Consider the following 20,757-nt stretch of genomic DNA (forward strand, 5'->3'; position numbering starts at 1 on the left):
CCTGTTACCCTTTTGAAAATGCAAAATTTGGGGGTAAAGTAAGATTTTTGTGGGAAAAAGTAACATTTTAATTTTTTCCCTTTGCCATTGCTTTAATTCTTCACACACTGGTCAGAATTGAAAAAAGTGACCTGTAAGGAAGGTGAAACAGACTCTGGGGTGAAAGGGTTAATAAGACTTACAAGTGGAACCGGTCCAGAAAGCAGAAGATCCAGCAAGTATCTGCCACATAGTCCTGCAAATCCCCCGAATGTCATCACTATTATCTACATTACTGTGCTGGAACTAGGAGAGGAATAATGGTGTTGTGTGAGGACTTCTCTGGGCTTCTGTCCTTCATCCTGCAGTCGTCTGAATGGATCTAATGTGGACGGGAACCAGCTAAGCCGCATTCTGTCCACAGCTGTTACCTCACTGTTCACACCACACAGAGACCCCAAAAGAGTCTCCGTGCTGAAGGGGTTAATGCCCCCTGCGCCCAGTAATGGGGGATCTCCACATACCTCCACCTGCAGAGCCGCCACCACATATATGGCTGTTCTGTGCGCACAGGACCTGTGATGAGGTCACAGGAGGGGAGGAGTCAGGGGTCACATGATCAGGGGCCTCAGTGGATGCACAGTGTGAACAGTGCGGCTCCTGTACAGTGATATCCGGAGTGAAGACGCTACATGGAGACGTCTCCGCAGTCAGTGACATTTCCGGCATTATTTGCCCCTCACTACTGGCACAATTACCCCGCGCCGCCTTTTCTACAGTTTTATGTGTGAATGTAACGTGGGATTTTCCTGCTTGGAGACAAATAGACGACACATGAGGTGATTATTACCAGTTACCGGACGTCTACTATATGGCGGCATATGATTGTGCTATCCACCTCATACCAGGAGCTAAAAGGCCGAAATCTAGTTTGTTTAACCCTTTCCAGGGAGGGCGGCCTTGATAGACTATATTCAGAAGAGTCCGGCTGAGGGCAGAGACAGATGGCCGTACTTCTCCTGCGAGGATCGCCTCGAACCTCATACTGGCCGACACCTCTCCTGACCTGAGCTTGACAGCTGCAAAGAAATCCATCATGCTGTCATGTTCAGGTCAGGAGAGGTGCGGGCCAGTCCATTCAGTGCGATGCGATCCTCGCACGAGTTATACGGCAGTGTGTCTCTGCCCTAAGGGTCATATACGGCCATCCACCTCTCCAGTTGTAGTGGGGGTTTTTACTTGTTAAAAAAAGGATGGAGAGTTGCATCCGTGCTTGAATTTTAGAGAGATTAATAAAATCACGGTTCACAATCCCTGTCCTTTGCCCCTTATACCGAACCAGTTTAAGCAATTATCTGGAGCTAAATGGTTTTCCAAACTTGACTTGAGAGGGGCATATAACTTTATACTCATACATCAGGGTGACGAACGGAAGACCGCATTCATTACGCCTCAGTGTCATTTTAAAAATTTGGTGATGCCATTTGGGTTAAGCAATGCACCTTCAGTCTTTTAAAATATCATAATATTTTTTGCTCACTAGTGGGTAGACTTGTGGTGATTTACCTGTATGACATATTGATTTATTCACATACTCTGGAGGAGCATCACGAGCATGTCAGAGAGTTTCTTCAGGCTCTATGTGACAACCATTTATTTGCTAAACTGGAGAAATGTCAATTTGAGGTCCAGCAGATAAGGTGACTGTCTTGACCGATCATAAGAACCTGTTGTACGTTGACGGTGCTAAGTGCTTAAACACCAGACAGGCTTGGTGGGCCTTGTATTTTTTGCCCGGTTTGATTTTGCCGTTACTTATCTCCCTGGCTCTACGAATGTCAACACGAAATTCAAGTCAAGATTCTTAGTGAAGGGGTGGGGAAGATCTCAGGCAGCGCATTTGACTAGCCCAGGGGGAGATGGGGATGAATCGGTACCCGGGCCTTTAGCCTGGCCTTTAGGGATGTCGCGGTGGTCGGCTCCCGGGCCCGTACCCTGGGCCTCTCCTTTAAAAAAGGGTTAGTGATTTGTTAAGTTTATAAAAGAGTTTGTGACGCCACCTATGGTTTCTGATGATATTCACCAGCGCTGCGCAGTCCACTGAGGCCGGTGATCAGGCAGCTAGATGGTATGGCTCCCCACAGGTGGAGCTAGGCCTCAGGGCAGGGTACGGATGGGGTATGCAGGACGGAGAGACTCAGCCGGGTCAGAGCAAGAACAGGGATGGACACAATAGTCACTTCAGTACCTTTTACTGATGGAAATTCAGGCACTCCCCGGAGCACTGTAGGGTGAAGGGTGTATGTCAGGATCTTCCCCAATGAGCAGGTTTTGGGCCTCATGCTTCTTGACTCTGCGTAGTAAGTTTCTGACCTGCCTGGAGCTAGGCCTAACTTTGTCTCTGTCCTGCGCTAGCTGACCTTGTGGTAGGGCCTTCTCTTGGAGTGCACGCTCCCGACCTACGGGGCCTATGTGTCTCCTGGCTCTGGTACGTATCAGCACTTTAGCGATCCTGGGACTTGTAGTTCTCCAGGGATTCCGGTTTATCTTACTGGGTCATGGAGATCCCGGTAAGCTTCGGACCCGGTGTCCGGTAACTGCTTCTTCGGGGTGAGCTAGTTAAGCTCCTCTGCCCCCTATGAACTAACTCTGTCTACTCGCCTTCGGCCTACTTGGGCCCTCTCTAGGCTACTCACACTAACGGCAGCTTGCCGCGCTTCACCGATCCTATGGCGCCGGCACACCTGAAGCTCACCTCTCTGAGCTACACGGAGTCTTGATCTGGATAAGCTCCACTGCAGGTTAGCAATTGCAGGAGCTGGAACAGGCTTTTGTCCTCTGAGGTAACTCCTCTCAGACTGCACTGGATTCACTGCTAAACCAGACTGAACTAGACTCTGACTCAAACCAACTGCTGCCTGGCTCCACCTTCCCTTTTATATCCCTAACGGTCTCCCTCTGGTGGTCTGAGGTGGAAGGTGGAGATGTGTGAATGGTTATGGGGGCCTCTTGTGGAGGAATCCTTCAACACACCCTTCTAGGATTTGTGATACCAAGCACAGCTGGGCTTCACACATTCAGGATGCTCAGGACAGTGCGCAGGAAGGTTTACCTATAAATAAGCTTTATGTACTGCCCTCTTTAGTCATAGATCTTCTTAATGAAGTACATGATTCCTTTTTCGCTGGCCATGTGGGTTCTTCTGCCTCTTCAAGATCACTTTCTGGGTCTTTTTAGTGGCAGAATGCTCTTAAGGATATTGAAGAGTATGTCTGAAAATGCAAAGTCTGAAAGTCTGTGCCAGGGCTAAAGCCTCTAGTTATCTCTTCCCTAACGATGTTCCATTACAAACCTGGACCCACTTGTCTATGGACTTTGTCACTGATTTGCTTAACTGGTGGTATTACTGTCATGTGGGTGGTGGTAGACCGTTTTAGCAAAATCGTTCTTTTGGTCCCACTTCAAAACATGCAAACTGCTAGGATCTTAGCAACTTTGTTAATTTCTCAAATCGTTAAACTTCATGGTGTTCCCAAAAACATAATTTTCGATTGAGGAGTTCAATTTCTGGCTAGTTTTTGGCTTAGTTTTTGCTCCAGATTGGGTATCAATCTGTTTTTTCTCTTAGTGTATCATCCCGAGACTAACAGTCAAACAGAAAAGGATGATCCTGGAAATAGAGCAGTATTAGGGATGTTTTGTCTCCTCTAATCAGAAAGACTGGGTGGAATTTTTGTCCCATACCAAGTGTGCTCTAAATAACCATTCCTCTAAGACTACCGGGACCTTGCTTTTTTTTTAGCTGCTGTAGTTTGTAGTGTTTGGGAATTTTTCAGGATTACAATCCTCCATGTCAGAGGAGGAGAGATTTTGTCCCCAATTAATTAAGGTCTGGAGGGAGGTCAAAAGGGATCTTTTAGTAGCTAGTGACCAGGCCAAAAGTGGTGCTAACCACAGAGGTAGGAAGGCTTCTATCTTTAGGGAGGGAGATTTTGTGTGGTTGTCTTCAAAATATCTGCACTTAAAGATCACATCTAGAAAGTTTGTGCCTAAATTTGTAGGTCCTTATAAAATTATAAAAATGTTAAATCCTGTAAGTTAAGTTGCAACTTCCTATTGCCTGGAAAATCATAATTCTTTCAATTCTTCTCTTTTAAAAAAAAAATTGATGGGGCCTCAAGACATAATTGAGGTGGATTTGGAAGGGTATCAGTAGTATGAGGTAGGGCGAGTGCTTTGTTCCAGGTGGGTCAGGTGCCGTCTGCATTATCTCGTTAAGTGGAAAGATTATGGTCCTTAAGATAGCTCCTAAATTAATTTGGGGATCTTCATGTGATCAGATAGACAGATTATTGGGTGGGGCTGGGGAAAATCCAGCAGTCATGGTACACATGGGTACCAATGACAAAGTTAGAGGGAGGTGGAGGGTCTTTGAAAATGATTACAGGGAATTAGGAGAGATGCTGAAGTACAGGGCCTCCAAGGAAGTGTCTTCAGAAATACTGCAGATTCCACTATCATCACTAGAAAGTTAACTGGATCTTAAAGAGTTAAATAAGTGGCAGGAAGAAAGGGTTTGGATTCATGGAGAACTGGGCCAGCTTCTCTGTCAGCTACAGGCGCTACGATAGGGACAGGCTGCACCTTAACGGGGAGGGTGCAGCTGTGCTGCGGGAAAAAATGGTCAGATGGATGGAAGAGCTTTTAAACTAGGATCTGGGGGGAGGGAGGGTACTTGTGTAAATAAGGACATACAGTAGACAGAGAGACAGTAGGGGTCAATGAGGATTTATGGGGGCTAGGACATGCAAGGAAATTAAGTAGGCGAGTAGGAGTAATAAATGTCTGCTGGCAAATGCAATAAGACTTGCAAACAAAATGAATGAATTAGAGGCTCTTGTGTCAGCCACAGATTACAATGTGGTGGGCATTACGGAAACCTGGCTAGAAAGCCATGACTGGGTGACAAACAGAGGGTTACACTACACTTAAAAAGTTAGGAAAGAAACAAAAGATAGAGGGATGGGTATTTTCGTTAAATCCAATTTATAACCTGTGCTCAATGACGACAATGTAGAGCCAGTATGGGTAAATCTACATGGAAATGGCAATAATGGAAAGCTGCTAATTTGCGATTGCTACAAGCCTCCTAATATAGCTGAACATGAAAAGGATGAAATGCTGCAACACATTTAAAAGGCAACAAAAACAAGTCATGGCCATAGTGTTGGCTCCCTTGAAATTGTTCCAGAAAATTATTACAATTACACATGTTTTGTTATACCCGTATATTTCCTTTGTGTGTATTGGAACAACACAATAAAAAAGAGAAAAAAAGGCAAATTGAACATAATTTCACATAAAACCACCAAAAATGCGCCGGACAAAATTGTTGTCACCTTGTCAAAATTGTGGGGTGTGGGTAAACAACTTTATTTCAAGCACGTGAAGCTCGTTCAAACTCAATTGTGGCAACATGAAAATCACACCTGAAATCAGATAAAAAAGGGAGAAGTTCATTCAATCTTTGCATTGTGTGCATGTGTGTGCCACACTAAGTATGGAGAACGAAAGAGAAGAAGAGAACTGTTTGAGGACTTGAGAACCAAAATTGTTGTAACCTTGTCAAAATTGTGGGGTGTGGGTAAACAACTTTATTTCAAGCACGTGAAGCTCGTTCAAACTCAATTGTGGCAACATGAAAATCACACCTGAAATCAGATAAAAAAGGGAGAAGTTCATTCAATCTTTGCATTGTGTGCATGTGTGTGCCACACTAAGTATGGAGAACGAAAGAGAAGAAGAGAACTGTTTGAGGACTTGAGAACCAAAATTGTTGTAACCTTGAAATTGTTGATATTTTTCAAGTCCATCTCCAGAGATCTGGATGTTCCTTTGTCCATGGTGCGCAACATAATCAACACATTTACAACCCATGGAACTGTAGCTAATCTCTCTGGATGTGGACAGAAGAGAGAAACTGACGAAAGGTTGCAACGCAGGATAGTCCAGATGGTGGATAAGCAGCCCCACTAAAGTTCCAAATAAATTCAAGCCATCTTGCATGCTCAGGGTGCATCAGTGCCAGTGTGAACTATCAGTCAACATTTGAATTAAATGAAACGCTATGGCAGGAGACCCAGGAGGACCTCACTGCTGACACAGAGGCATAAAGAAGCTACACTGCAGTTGGCCAAAATGTACATGAATAAGCCAAAATCCTTCTGGGGAAGCGTCTTGTGGACAGATGAGACCAATATAGAGTTTTTGGTAAAGCACATCATTCTACTGTTTAAACAAAATGAAGCCTACAAAGAAAAGAACAGAACACAGTAACTACAGTCAAATATGGTGGAGGTTCAAATATGTTTTTGAGTTCTTTTGCTGCCTCTGGCACTGGGTGCCTTGACTGTGTGCAAGGCATCCTGAAATCTGAAGATTAAGAAAGGATTTTGTGTGGCAATGTAGTGCCTAGTGTCAAAAAGCTGGGTTTATGTTCTAGGTAATGAGTCTTCCAGAATGACAATGACCCCAAGCATACATCAAGAAGCACCCAGAAATGGATGGAAACAAAGTGCTGTAGAGTTGTGAAGTGAACAGCAATGAGTCCGGATCTAAATCCCATGGAACACCTGTGTATAGATCTTAAAATTGCTGTTTGGAAAAAAATATTAAAATTTGAGAGTCTTCAGTGGTTGATACCTTTGTTTAACTGAAAAGATGGTAACAAATTACAAGCTTTCGAGACTACTCAGATCTCTTCAGTAGACATAGTATAACACAAAATCTGAAGAGTCACATATTTATACACAACAGGGCACAGGAATAATGCAATAGATAAGACAAGTGACGTGAAACAGAACTATCAGTATGGGAGAGGGAGAAGCAGTTGTGGCTGTGAATATTGGAACGGTTCATTGAGAAGCAGTATAAAAGTTTTATTGCCCTGTGATTGAGATCTGGTCCATGATTGTGATGCCCCCAAACAGTCTGAGGAGCACATTCCTTAGTTGATGTAGAAAGACATATATCCATGTGACACATTAATTCCTGCTCCCTGAGTGTGTCAAAGATTGTCATAAGTTTGTAATTCCACATTTTTCCGTCTGAGATTTGAAGTTACCTTTTAATACAAGTAATTTCATGTCCATGATGCTGTGATCAGGGATAAAAAAATGTTAGGCCACAGGTAGATCTAATCTTTTTTCTTTTATTGTGTGGCGATAACAATTCATCCTTGTTCTAAGTTTTTGCCCTGTCTCCCCTACGTACAGACCCCTATCTGGACATTTGGTACATATAATTAAGCACGCTACATTAGATGTGATGCAGCTGAAAGTACTCGGGATCTTGTGGTTGTCTCCTGATTTGAGTTGGGAATCTTTATCTTGTCTGTGTTCATTATAAATAGACAGATTTTACATTTGTTTCTGGTTGCAGGGAAAAGTTCCTGTAGCTGTTGGTGAGGACATGGAGCTTCTGAAATGATGCTTTTTAGTTTTGGGGGCTGCCTAAAACACAGAAGTGGGGGATCTGGAAATATAGATTGTAAGCGGGCATCTTTTTGTAATAATGGTTGTAATTTCCATGTAGCTCTACTTAGCACCCCCCTAATTGGATTTTAGGGGACTATTAGAGGCACCAGATTGCTTTCTTGTTTAGTTTTGTAATGTAGGAGATGATTCCTTGATATTCTGGTGGCTCTTGCAATCTGGTTTTCAATTCTTCTTGTATGGTATCCCTCGTTCAAAAAAGTCCTTCTGAGGCCACCAAGGTGTTGTCTCTGTCCATAGGGTTGGAACATATCCGATTGTATCTTGTCACGGGGTCCTTCTCCAACATCACACAATCAACAGAGCAAGAGAAGATTGAACAATTCCAAGACCTTTATTATAGGCAATACTGAAAGGTCCATATACAATCCACCACACAGAGGATAAAAATAGTCCATAAACATGAATGCAGTCCGGTAATGGTACTAACGCCCTGGGAGATGAGAGTCCAACAATCCAGCAGACAGAGGATAAAATAGTCCATATGTTTCTCCATATATATTCCTTCAAGAAATATTTCCAAAGTCATCCAGGCTTCTCCCATTCTCTCTGGCATGCTGTCCTCACATCCTCGTCCCATACAGAATCCCACCAGTGTCTCTCCTGGCTGTGATATTTAAAAGTCCCTTCTCCTCATTCACAGGTCAGGGAGGGAGGTCCCATTGCTGGTATTTCCATTACATTGCAAAATCAACAAGCTAGCCTGGTTCAATATGTCATTAGCATATTAGCAAACAGCATTATTCACTGACCCTGGGCAAAGATAACAGTATAATAAACTGTGGGAGCTGATATCAGATGATAAATACCAGCTATTCATCAATTAACAAATATCAACTCATCCTACAAGAGAAGTCAACATTAGAGGGACACAGAGCAACAAGAGAACACTATGAAAATCAGTAAAATATAACTATACACAAAAAGATACCCACATATCATATCACACCATCACATATCTAATGGGTTGGTTGTAGACAATAGAGTTTTATTATGTGTTTTGGATGGAGACTGACCCAAGTAGAGGGACAGGGACATCTCTATTTCATTGTTCAATAGCTTGAAGGTGTCTAAAAAGTTAATTTCAGTACAGGAGTGAATAGTTGCGTGATGAGTTGATGGTGGGATGAAATTTATTAAAGTGTTGTGAGGGGTCTGCTCTGTGGTAGGCGCTGGTTCACACAGGGATGCAGTGCGCAGGTTCAAACAAACTGGTGGTTTATTAAATGTCCATAAACCAGGCAGGAAACAAAACATAACAGACTCTTTCAGGTTCCAAAAAGGTATAACAGAACAAAACACAAAATCACCAGTCCATACAGCGCGGCCTCAGTCGTTTAAATGCAGATGCCTTTCTCTGCCTTCAGCAGACTCTGAGCAGCACATGCAAGGTCTGCTCACCTTGCACAACACACAGCACACTGAGACAAGCACAGCTGTCTTAAATCAGGCCTTCCAAGACCTGGACTGGAGGTAAGTGAGCAGCTGATCACGCCAGCTCTGTCAGCTGCTCGTAAAACCAGGCCCTTTAATCTGAGCCCTTTAAATACCGTACCTCTCAGCACTATGTGTGCTGCAGCCTACTTTTCCGAGTCTTACATTATTATTATTATAGCACCATTTATTCCATGCCACTTTACATGTGAAAAAGGGGTATACATACATGAACTATTACAAAGATCTTTAACAAAACGTGACAACAACTGGTACAGGAGGAACGAGGACCCAGCCCGCGAGGGCTCACAATCTACAAGGGATAGTTGAGCATACAGTAAGTGAGGGTAGAGCTGGTCGTGCACCAGTATGGCGGAGCAATGGTTACTGCAGGTTGTAGGCTTGTCGGAAGAGGTGAGTCTTCAGGTTCCTTTTGAAGGTTTCCATGGTAGGTGAGAGTCTGATATGTTGGGGTAGAGAATTCCAGAGTAGGGGGGATGCACTGGAGAAATCTTGTATGCGATTGTGGGAAGAGGAGATAAGAGGGGAGTAGAGAAGGAGATCTTGTGAGGATCGGAGGTTGCGTGCAGGTATGTACCAGGAGACTAGGTCAAAGATATAAGGAGACAGGTTGTGGATGGCTTTGTATGCCAGGGTTAGGGTTTTGAACTGGATTCTATGGGCAATGGGGAACCAGTGAAGGGATTGACAGAGGGGAGAGGCTGGGGAATAGCGTGGGGACAGGTGAATTAGTCAGGCAGCGAGCAGGGACTGGGGAGAGTGGGCAGCCATTGACGTTGATAGATAGGTCACGTGGGGGGATGAATGAGATGGCGGAAAGACAATGAATTCTGTTTTATCCATGTTAAGTTTTAGAAATCTGTCAGAGAAGAAGGATGAGATACTGGACAGACATTGTGGGATTTTGGTTAGTAGGGAGGAGATATCGGGTCCAGAGAGGTGGATCTGTGTGTCGTCAGTATAGAGGTGGAGTTACGGGTCCGGGTGGTGGAACCTCTGTGCCGCGGTGCAAGGAGGGACCCAGAGGAGCGTAACTAAGTATCAACCCGAACCGACCCTGGTCGGACGGCGGCTAACGACTCCGTGACCAGGGAGGATCCGGGCAGAGGGACCAGGTGCTACTCTGGGGACGACCTTGTAAGAGAGCAGGTGGCTCCCACGGGTCAGATGGCTGGAACTGACCGGTATGACGGATGGACACAGCAAGCAGGCAGAAGTCTCTGGTTAACTGACAGGTGGTCACGGTACGTGACAGCAGAGCAAGTAGTAGTCTCTAGATTTACCAGGCAGGTGGTCACAGCAAGTGACGGCAGGGCCTCCAGGTAGGCTAGCAGGAAACAGGCGGGTGCTCCCAGGTGAGCGGGCAGGCAGACAAGGCAGGTAACAGGTGGGCGCTCCCAGGTGAGCGGGCTGACGGACACAGCAGGTAACAGGCGAGTGCTCCTAGGTGAGCGGGCTGACGGACACAGCAGGTAACAGGCGGGTGCTCCCAGGTGAGCGGGCTGACGGACACAGCAGGTAACAGGCGGGTGCTCCGAGGTGAGCGGGCTGACGGACACAGCAGGTAACAGGCGGGTGCTCCCAGGTGAGCGGGCTGACAGACATAGCAGGTAACAGACGGGTGCTCCTAGGTGAGTGGGTTGACAGACAGGGCAGGTAACAGGCAGGTAACAGGTGAGCGCTCCAGGTGAGCAGGCTGGCAGGCTCGGCAGATAACGGGCAGATAACAGGCTGGCAGGCAGGACGAGGAGTCAGGCTAGCAACGGGCCCTGAGGGCTGAAGCAGAGATAAGAAACTGTGCAACAACTTTGCTCGGGCACCTCCATTTTGGAGGTGCCCTATATATGGGAGGACCCTCGGCTATTGGCCGGGGACTCCTTAGGACGGCACGCACGGCCCCTTTAAGAGGGGGGGAGCCCGCGCGTGTGCGCCCTAAGCACAGAGCCCGGGGGACTGCGCGCGCCGACAGCAGGCTGAGAAGGGGAGCGGGGAGCACGGAGAGAGAGGAGGTGAGAGGGACGGCGTCTCTGCCTGGCAGGAGGCAGAGACGCCGATGCTAAAGGACTGCGCGCGCTGACAGCAGGCTGGGAAGGGGAGGGGGGAGCGCGGGGAGAGAGGAGGTGAGAGGGATGGCGTCTCTGCCTGGAAGAAGGCATAGACGCCGATGCTACAGGTGGTACTGAAAGCCATGAGACTCTATGAATTGTCCCAGGCCAAAGGTGTAGATGGAGAAGAGCAGGGGTCTTAGGACTGCACCTTTGGGGACATCGACAGATAGGGGGTGAGATGAGGAGGTGATGTGTGAGTGGGAGACACTGAATGTTCTGACTGTTAAGTATGAGGAGATCCAAGATACGGCCAAGTCTTTGATGCCAAGAGATGAGAGAATCTGTAGTAAGAGGGAATGGTCCACTGTGTCGAAGGCAGATGACAGGTCTAGGAGGAGGAGGACAGAGTAGTGTCGCTTGGATTTGGTGGTTAGTTGGTCGTTGATGACTTTAGTCAGAGCAGTCTCAGTAGAATGGTGCAGTCGGAAGCCAGATTGGAGGCGGTCAAAGAGAGAGCAGGAGGAAAGCTGGGAAGACAGTTCAGAATGGATGTGTTGTTCCAGTAGTTTTGAGACGTAAGGGAGAAGTGATAGGGGGCAATAACTAGTCAGAAAGGATGGGTCAAGGGAGGGCTTTTTGAGGATGGGTGTGATCGAGGCATGTTTGAAGCATGAGGGGAAGACACCAGTTGTTAGTGACAGGTTGAAAAGGTGGGTAAGGGTTGGGATGAAGACTGTGTTAAGGTTGGGGATGAGATGGGACTGGATTAGGTCAAGTTCACAGGTGGTGGTGTGTGATTTGGAGAGTAAAGAGGAAAATTATTCTTCCGTACATCACCAAAGCTTGGCACCTTGAGTACTCATACCTCATGTCCACGACATGTCCAGCTGCAACCTTACATACCTCCCCTCTGCCCAAAGCCGGTGGGCTTGGCACCTTCTGCCACCATACAAAGACCCTTGATAAGGCATCATCATTCCCATGTTTTTTCCCAGGCCTATGCTCCACCTGGAAACTAAAAATAAATAAAAAGGGGAGCGCAAATAGCGCTGTTACCAGATTAAGTCGTGAGAAAACAGAAAAATCTCACCTTTTTGGGTTGTTAAATGCATAACACATGTGGTATGTATAATGGAGGGCTGCAGGCAGCACTGAATCCACAGAGGGATAAACAGCAGAAAGCCAGAAAGAATAGTAATGGTGCCAAATAAATCTGCGCTCCTCCACACATGGATAAGGAATCAAAGGTTCAATTAAAGTCCAAAATAAATAAAGCCTTAAATAAAAGATGGACTTTAATTGAACCTTTGATTCCTTATCCATGTGTGGAGGAGTGCGGATTTAATTGGTACTACTCCTATCCTTTCTGGCTACCTGGAAACTAAAATCTTGTAGGGCTAGAAACCACCTAGTTACTCGGGCATTGTTTCCCTTCTTTTCTCGCATCCACCTTAGTGGGGATGGTCGGACACTAACCTGAACCTTCTACCATTCTTTTTCTACTATGGAGTAGTTCTTCTCACACATGGACAGTTTCCGACTGAGGTACATTATTGGGTGTTCCTCTCCTTTAATATCCTGGGACAAGACTGCTCCCAGTCTGACATCCAATGCGTCCGTCTGGACCACAGACTCTTTGGAGAAGTTTTGCGCCACCAAGACAGGCTGTTTACAGAGGGCCAGTTTTAAATCCTGGAAGGCTGCTTCAGCTTCCAGGCCAGTTAGCCATAGCCGGCTTTGTCCCTTTCAGAAGATCCATCAGCGGGGCTGCTATCAGGATAAAGATATAGACAAACCTTCGATAGTCGCCACAATGCCCTGACCTGCTTCTTCGTGAGGGGTTGTGGCCAGTTCAGAATCGCCTCAACCTTATTTATTTGTGGTTTTATTTCCCCTCTATCAACCACGTAGTCCAGATACTTGGCTTCCTCCATCCCCATAGCACATTTCTTCAGGTTGATGGTAAAGCCCACCTTCCTTAGGGCGTCAAGTATTGCTTGAACTTTGCCAAGATGACTTTCCTAGTCCTGGCTGAATATGACGATGTCAACTAGGAAGGCCACTGCGTACTTATTATGGGGTGCTAAGATCCGGTCCATGGCTCTCTGGAAAGTGGCTGGATCTCCCTGAAACCCAAACGGCATCCTGACATATTGATAACATCCGTCTGGCGTCGAGAAGGCTGTAATCTCCTTGGCCTCTTTGGACCGGGGAATTTGCCAGTATCCTTTGGTGAGGTCCAGGGTGGTGATGTACCGAGTGGGTCCTAGCCTTTCGATAAGCTCATGTACCCTAGGCATTGGGTAGGTGTCGAACTTCGAGACCTTGTTCAGCTTCCTATAGTCATTGCAAGTATCTCATTATTTCTCTGTAGCACCCAGGCCAGCAGAACCTCTGGAGGATCCGTCCCTAAGCCTTATCTGCGCCAGGTGACCACCCAACACATGGGAATGAGCCATGTCAAGTACCCTGCGTCTAAAGGGCCCTGGCACTAGCAACTGCTCTATTACCTCACCCCTTGACTTGGTTACTATGTACAGCAATTCCCCATTCACAGAAAAATGAGGGAACCCACTGTCGGCCCCCCGGCTCCTGAGGCACTCCATTTAACACGGTAACATTTTCGAACGCCAATTTCAAAGTTAAATCCATGAGTTGGGCAATTCCAAATTTTCCCTCGGACACCCCCTGCTCAGGGATATTGGCCTCAGGGGATGCTACCTCATCCTCATCGCCCCACAAACACACACATGGGAAACTCGTCCATTACAGCCTGCGGCGAGGTGTCTTCAGGGATGATCTGGCTGACGTCCGAGCAACCAGGTGTCCCCGCTTTCCCCCACATATCCCAGAATAAAGCAAAGTCCCGTCCGACTATTATCGGGTGCATCAAGTCTTTAACGACCCCCACTTCCTGAGATGAGGTGCCACAGTCCATGTTTACATCCACCCAGGCCACAGGATAGTTTTTAGCGTCCCCATGGATACACCGGACACCCACCACCTTCCCAGAAACCAGCTGATGAAGGAGTTTGGCGTTTATCAGGGTTACCAAACTTCCTGAGTCCAACAGTCCAGACACTTGCACCCCGTTTATGGACAATGAGCATGCCTGAGCGCCCTCGCCATGTTGAGGAACCGCGCTACAGGCGGGGTAGGCAAAATAAGAGCAAAGCCGGCCCACGTTGCAGTCCATTTGCTCAGAGTACATGGGACACCGAGTGGCTATATGGCCAGGGGCATGACACCTCCAGCAAAGGATAGAATGGGACTGATTACCCAGCTGCGATTCAGTCCTCTTCTTCTGGGAGCCCTAGAAAGGTGACATAACCACTGCTTAACCACCCAGGGAACCCTTTACCGCCTGGTACCTCTCTACTAGGCCCACCGGGTAGTCTGCATTTTGGAGATCTCTCTGGGCAGCCCAGGACTAAATCAGCTTAGGCAGTGAGTGGATAAACCGATCCATGACCACTCTCTCGACCATCTGGGCTGGGGAACAAGTCTCTGGATGCAGCCACTTCTGTACCAGGTGCAAAAGATCAAACATTTGTGACCGAGGAGGTTAGTCCCTGTGGAAGTTCCAGAGGTGAACTTGTTGTGCCCTGACTGCGAGGGTAACTCCCAGTCGCGCCAGGCTCTCAGCCTTAAGCTTGCTATACTCCTTCTGTGGTTTCATCGGTCAGATATGGAGCTAGAACCTCCGCCCACTGCTCCGGTAGTAGTCGCTCACGGTCCGCCACCCTCTCATATACGGCCAGGAACGCCTCAACGTCATCCCCTTGAGTCATCTTTTGCAACACCCGTCTCACGGTTTTCCTTACCTGGGTCTTGTCGCTTTGGCCTCGAGCTGGTGCGGCTTCTCTGATACGGACGGCCTCCGCCAGGAGCGTCATCAGTTCCTGCTGCTGTCGCTGCTGAATCTGTTGCTGTTGAACCTGAAATTGCTGTATCAACAATTTGTTGGTCTCCTGCTGAGCTTGCCGCTGATGCATATTTGCCTGCACCAGTTGCTTAATCAGCTCTTCCATGCTTGCTGGCTGGCAGCCTTCACCCAGGACATACAGTACAGACCAAAAGTTTGGTCACACCTTCTCATTTAAAGATTTTTCTGTATTTTTATGACTATGAGAATTGTACATTTACACTGAAGGCATCAAAACTATGAATTAACACATGTGGAATTATATACTTAACAAAAAAGTGTAAAACAACTGAAAATATGTCTTATATTCTAGGTTCTTCAAAGTAGCCACCTTTTGCTTTGATGACTGCTTTGCACACTCTTGGCATTCTCTTGATGAGCTTCAAGAGGTAGTCACCGGAAATGGTTTTCACTTCACAGGTGTGCCCTGTCAGGTTTAATAAGTGGGATTTCTTGCCTTATAAATGGGGTTGGGACCATCAGTTGTGTTGTGCAGAAGTCTGGTGGATACACAGCTGATAGTCCTACTGAATAGACTGTTAGAATTTGTATTATGGCAAGAAAAAAGCAGCTAAGTAAAGAAAAACGAGTGGCCATCATTACTTTAAGAAATGAAGGTCAGTCAGTCCGAAAAATAGGGAAAACTTTGAAAGTGTCCCCAAGTGCAGTTGCAAAAACCATCAAGCGCTACAAAGAAACTGGCTCACATGAGGACCGCCCCAGGAAAGGAAGACCAAGAGTCACCTCTGCTTCTGAGGATAAGTTTATCCGAGTCACCAGCCTCAGAAATCGCAGGTTAACAGCAGCTCAGATTAGAGACCAGGTCAATGCCACACAGAGTTCTAGCAGCAGACACATCTCTTCAACAACTGTTAAGAGGAGACTTTGTGCAGCAGGCCTTCATGGTAAAATAGCTGCTAGGAAACCACTGCTAAGGACAGGCAACAAGCAGAAGAGACTTGTTTGGGCTGAAGAACACAAGAAATGGACATTAGACCAGTGGAAATCTGTGCTTTGGTCTGATGAGTCCAAATTTGAGATCTTTGGTTCCAACCACTGTGTCTTTGTGCGACGCAGAAAAGGTGAACGGATGGACTCTGCATGCCTGGTTCCCACCATGAAGCATGGAGGAGGAGGTGTGATGGTGTGGGGGTGCTTTGCTGGTGACACTGTTGGGGATTTATTCAACATTGAAGGCATATTGAACCAGCATGGCTACCATAGCATCTTGCAGCGGCATGCTATTCCATCCGGTTTGCGTTTAGTTGGACCATCATTTATTTGTCAACAGGACAATGACCCCAAACACACCTCCAGGCTGTGGAAGGGCTATTTTACCAAGAAGGAGAGTGATGGGGTGCTACGCCAGATGACCTGGCCTCCACAGTCACATGACCTGAACCCAATCGAGATGGTTTGGGGTGAGCTGGACCGCAGAGTGAAGGCAAAAGGACCAACAAGTGCTAAGCATCTCTGGGAACTCCTTCAAGATTGTTGGAAGACCATTTCCAGTGACTACCTCTTGAAGCTCATCAAGAGAATGCCAAGAGTGTGCAAAGCAGTCATCAAAGCAAAAGGTGGCTACTTTGAAGAACCTAGAATATAAGACATATTTTCAGTTGTTTCACACTTTTTTTGTTAAGTATATAATTCCACATGTGTTAATTCATAGTTTTGATGCCTTCAATGTGAATGTATAATTTTCATAGTCATGAAAATACAGAAAAATCTTTAAATGAGAAGGTGTGTCCAAACTTTTGGTCTGTACTGTATACAGTTTCCTATAGCAGTCACACTGGCACCCTTGGGATTCATGCCCACACTTCTAGCACCAATTTGTGAGGGGTCAACTCTGTGGTAGGTGCTGGTTCACACAGGGATGCAGTCCGCAGGTTCAAACAAACTGGTGGTTTATTAAATGTCTATAAACCAGGTAGGAAACAAAAATATCTCAGCCTATTTCAGGTTCCAAACAGAACAAAACATAAAATAACCAGTCCATACAGCACGCCCTCAATCGTTTAAATGCAGATGCCTTTCTCTGCCTTCAGCAAGATCTGAGCAGCACATGCAAGCCTGCTCACCTTGCACAACACACACAGACAGATTGAGACAGGCGCAGCTGTCTTAAATCAGGCCTTCCAAGACCTAAACTGAAGGTAAGTGAGCAGCTGTTTCCACCTAGCTCTTTCAGCTGCTCGTAAAACCCAGCCCTCTAATCTGAGTACATTAAATACCTTTCAGCACTATGTGTGCTGGAGCCCGCTTTTCCAAGTCCTACATCACCAAGGCTTGGCACCTCTGGGACACATACCTCCCGTCCAAGACCTGTTCGGCTGCAACCTTACAGTATTCATGGAATATCTTAAGCTGTTGCTCAGATTCCATCCAGATGATTAAAATATCGTCAATGTAATGGTAGTAGGCAAGAGGCCTGATGGGACATGAGGACAAGAAGTCACTTTCAAGCTTGGCCATGAAAAGATTTGCATACTGTGGAGCCATTTTACTTCTCATTGCAGTACCAGTCTCCTGTAGATATATGTTGTTATCAAATTCAAATAATTGTGGGTGAGGATGAATTTTGAAAGTTTCACAACAAAGGTGAAACAATCCTCCTTGTCTGTTTGCTTTCCCTCCCAGTACCTTTTCTTTCTACCACTGTTAGGTTTCTGGGAAGTTCTTCTTATTCCTTTTATTTTTGGTTCTCATTAGCTTGCCTTCTTTACCCTATATGAATGTGTTTCTCACTAAGGGTTTTTCATATCTTACTTCACACTTTTCTTTCCCTTTATTGACAGTGTGTTGCAGCCTCCTCTCTGGTACGAGAAACTCCTCAAATGCCTATTTAATGGTTAGGTCCTAGTTTTGTGTTTTTAGTTGTGCAGCTATGGCCTTTCTAGTCTGTACAGAGACCAGTAGGGTGTAGTCGCTGCATTCTCCTCTGTGTGGGTTCTCCCGTGGCTATCAAGATGCACTTTCTAGTTAAAACATTTCCCACATTTTGAACATGAAAAAGGCTTCTCCCCTGTGTGACTTCGCTGATGTTTCTTAAGAGATGATTTAAATGTAATATATTTCCCACACTCTGAACATGAAAAAGTTTCACCACTGTGTGACTTTTCTGATGTGTATTAAGAGTTGATTTCCGTGTAAAATGACGTGAGTCACAACACTGCTGGAACAGCACCAGCACGGGACCTGAGTATGAGTTTTTTTATTTTATCAAGGCCAAACATGAATAAAGGGTTGTCCTAGTAGTGAACAACCCCTTTAAGAAGATCCAGTTTTCGGTTAAAACGTTTTCAACATTCTGAACATGAAAAAGGCTTCTCCTCTGTGTGATTTCTTTGAAGTTTATTAAGACTTGATTTCCAAGTAAAACATTTACCACATTAAGAACAGGAAAAAAGCTTCTCACCTGTGTGACTGCTCAGTCTGGTGCTGAACAAAATTTGATTTTTGCATGAAATATTTCCTACATTCTGAACAATAAGAATATAATTTAAGGAAATAAAAAAGGCTTTTACCCTGTGTGACTTCTCTGGTGACTAATAAGAGATGATTTATCTACAAAACATTTCCCACATTCTGAACATGAAAAAGGCTTCTCCCCTGTGTGACTTATCTGATGTTTCTTAAGAGATGATTTCCGTGTAAAATATTTCCCACATTCTGAACATGAAAAAGGCTTTTCCCCTGTGTGACGTCTCTGATGTATAACAAGAGTTGATTTATCTGCAAAACATTTCCCACATTTTGAACATGAAAAAGGCTTCTCCCCTGTGTGACTTCTCTGATGTTTCTTAAGAGATGATTTCCGTGTAAAATATTTCTCACATTCTGAACATGAAAAACGCTTCACCCCTGTGTGACTTTCCTGATGAGTTTTAAGAGTTGATTTCTGTGTAAAATATATCCCACATTCTGAACATGAAAAAGGCTTCTTCCCTGTGTGAGTTCTCTGATGTATATTAAGATGTGATTTCTGTACAAAACTTTTCCCACAATCTGAACATGAAAAAGGCTTCTCCCCTGTGTGGGTTCTCTGGTGCTTCACAAAATCTGATTTCTGGCTAAAACATTTCCCACATTCTGAACATGAAAAAGGCTTCTCCCCTGTGTGGATTCTCTGGTGCTTAACAAAATCTGATTTCTGGTTAAAACATTTCCCACATTCTGAACATGAAAAAGGCTTCTCCCCTGTGTGAGTTCTTTGATGTGTAAAAAGAGTTGATTTATCTAGAAAACATTTTCTACATTCTGAACATGGAAAAGGCATCTTCCCTGTGTGAGTTATCTGATGTCTGATAAGCTTTGATTTCTCTGTAAAACATTTTCCACATTCTGAACATGAAAATGGCTTCTCCCCTGTGTGAGTTCTGTGATGTGTATTAAGAGTTGATTTCTTTGCAAAACATTTCCCACATTCTGAACATGAAAATGGCTTCTCCCCGGTGTGAGTTCTCTGATGTGTGAGGAGATGAGTTTTCTCTGTAAAAGATTTCTCACATTCTGAACATGAAAATGGCTTCTCGCTTATGTGGATTCTCTGGTGGCTATCAAGATTTGTTTTCCATTTAAAACATTTCCCACATTCTGAACATGAAAAAGGCTTCTCCCCTGTGTGGGTTCTCTGGTGGCTATCAAGATGTGCTTTCCGGTTAAAACATTTCCCACATTCTAAACATGAAAAAGGCTTCTCCCCTGTGTGGACTCTCTGGTGATTGAGAAGAGATATATTCTTCACAAAACATTTCCCACATTCTGAACATGAAAATGGCTTATCCCCTGTGTGAATTCTCTGGTGACTAACAAGATCTGATTTCTGGTTAAAACATCTCCCACACTTGGAACAAGAAAATCTATTCTTTGCTGTGTGAATTTTTTGATGTTTAAGAAAAGACTTTTCGACGGGAAAACGATTTCCATATTCTGAATGTGAAAATGGCTTTTTTGCTTTAGAAGCAATTAGTTTTTTAATGCATATTTTGTGACTTTGATTTTCCTTAGTAGTCGGTAATGAATCAGAAGACAGGACCAGTTTCAAAGGATCAGATGACAGATCTTTGCTGTGAAGGGATGATGGTATATCTGGCTTAATGGCATTCACTTCAACTGTATCCTGTGTGATCTCAAAATCATCTGATTTGAAAATTGAAGATGTTAGCTGTCCCTCTGATCTCCTGGTACAGTCATCTGCCAAGAAGAAAGCAAATTATTATTTTTTAATAAAGTATCCTTGAATTTTATATTTTTGAACATTTCTACTTAAACTGTCCATAAAAATGGTAAGTTATGTAAAAAAAATTGAATTATTCACCAAGACGCTGAGAGTTCACAGTCTAATACAAAACCTCATAGCATGAAGCAGTAGACCGTGGTGTTCAACTGATTGTTCATTCTGCCTCCCAAATATGGAATAAAAAGCCATCAAACAATGTTGTGCAGGCAAAAATAATACCAATAAAAACTTCTATTCATCCCGCAAAAAACAAGTCCCCACTCAGATCCATCATCTGTCTATGGAAAAACAAAGGTTTCCACATTATTAGTGGCTTAAAGGCTCTTGAAAAGCAACATGGCTTTCATAAACCAATCCAGCAATATCCGCTCTACCAAAGTCAGATCTCCCCCTCGCTTCTGAGCCTTGCAGTGTGCCCAAACCACATTTAGCATCCATGTATTTGGCATTACTATAGTGAGAAGAACCCACTTAATTTATGGTGTGTGTCTCCCGGAGCACAATCTGGGCACTATGTGTTAGGAAATGAAATGGCAAATGTACAATTTTCAC

General features: G+C 45.1%; 1 protein-coding gene and 1 pseudogene across 1 annotated transcript in view; both read right to left on the bottom strand.

Annotated features, from left to right (window-relative positions):
- LOC141218921 (gastrula zinc finger protein XlCGF66.1-like) overlaps positions 1 to 578 on the bottom strand; it is a 384,436-nt gene extending 383,858 nt beyond the window's left edge. Inside the window, exon 1 of the mRNA XM_073665975.1 lies at positions 504 to 578. The gene's annotated coding sequence lies outside the window, so the exon portion shown is untranslated. The remainder of the gene's footprint in view (positions 1 to 503) is intronic.
- Positions 1 to 20,757, bottom strand: part of LOC141218904 (uncharacterized) — a 65,577-nt pseudogene that overhangs the window by 31,247 nt on the left and 13,573 nt on the right.

This window comes from Phyllobates terribilis, unplaced genomic scaffold (genome assembly GCF_046119375.1).
Source record: "Phyllobates terribilis strain yellow unplaced genomic scaffold, ASM4611937v1 Scaffold_251__1_contigs__length_2838608, whole genome shotgun sequence".
Classification (NCBI taxonomy): Eukaryota; Metazoa; Chordata; class Amphibia; order Anura; family Dendrobatidae; genus Phyllobates; species Phyllobates terribilis.